This window comes from Triticum dicoccoides, chromosome 4B (assembly GCF_002162155.2).
Source record: "Triticum dicoccoides isolate Atlit2015 ecotype Zavitan chromosome 4B, WEW_v2.0, whole genome shotgun sequence".
NCBI lineage: Eukaryota > Viridiplantae > Streptophyta > Magnoliopsida > Poales > Poaceae > Triticum > Triticum dicoccoides.
The window spans coordinates 238,906,385-238,906,869 of record NC_041387.1 but is presented as its reverse complement, the minus strand read 5'-3'; positions in this window follow the sequence as shown (position 1 = coordinate 238,906,869).

Genomic DNA, 485 nt, shown 5'->3' with positions numbered 1-485 from the left:
CCCGCGTTAGTTCAAAAACCAATTCAAATTCAAAATTTAATAAAAGGCAAACGTCAAGATTTTCGAACTTTAAAACTAAAATGTTCGGGTTGTGCCCAATGGTGCAGAAGTAACTACGGTGGAGGAACCACACTTTCATAAAATGTTTAAATACTATAAGTGGATAAAACAGCAGCAAAACAATTAATAAAATGCCTTTGGTAATTTTATAAAATATTAAACTAATTTATTCTGGAGTAAAACTTTTTGTGGCAGTGCCATTCAATGCAATTTGAGTTATGAGGCAAGTTACACTTTTTACAAAAATCAATTGATGGCTCTACTTAATGCGAATCAATATATAATAAAAAAAACTAAAAGAAAAGTAGAAAACAAAACAAACAAAAGATAAATAAAACATGGGGGAAAACCCCCGTGGCCCAACTGGGCCTTGGCCCAGCCGGCCGACCCGTCTACCCCCGTGGCCTACTTACCCCACTACCCCA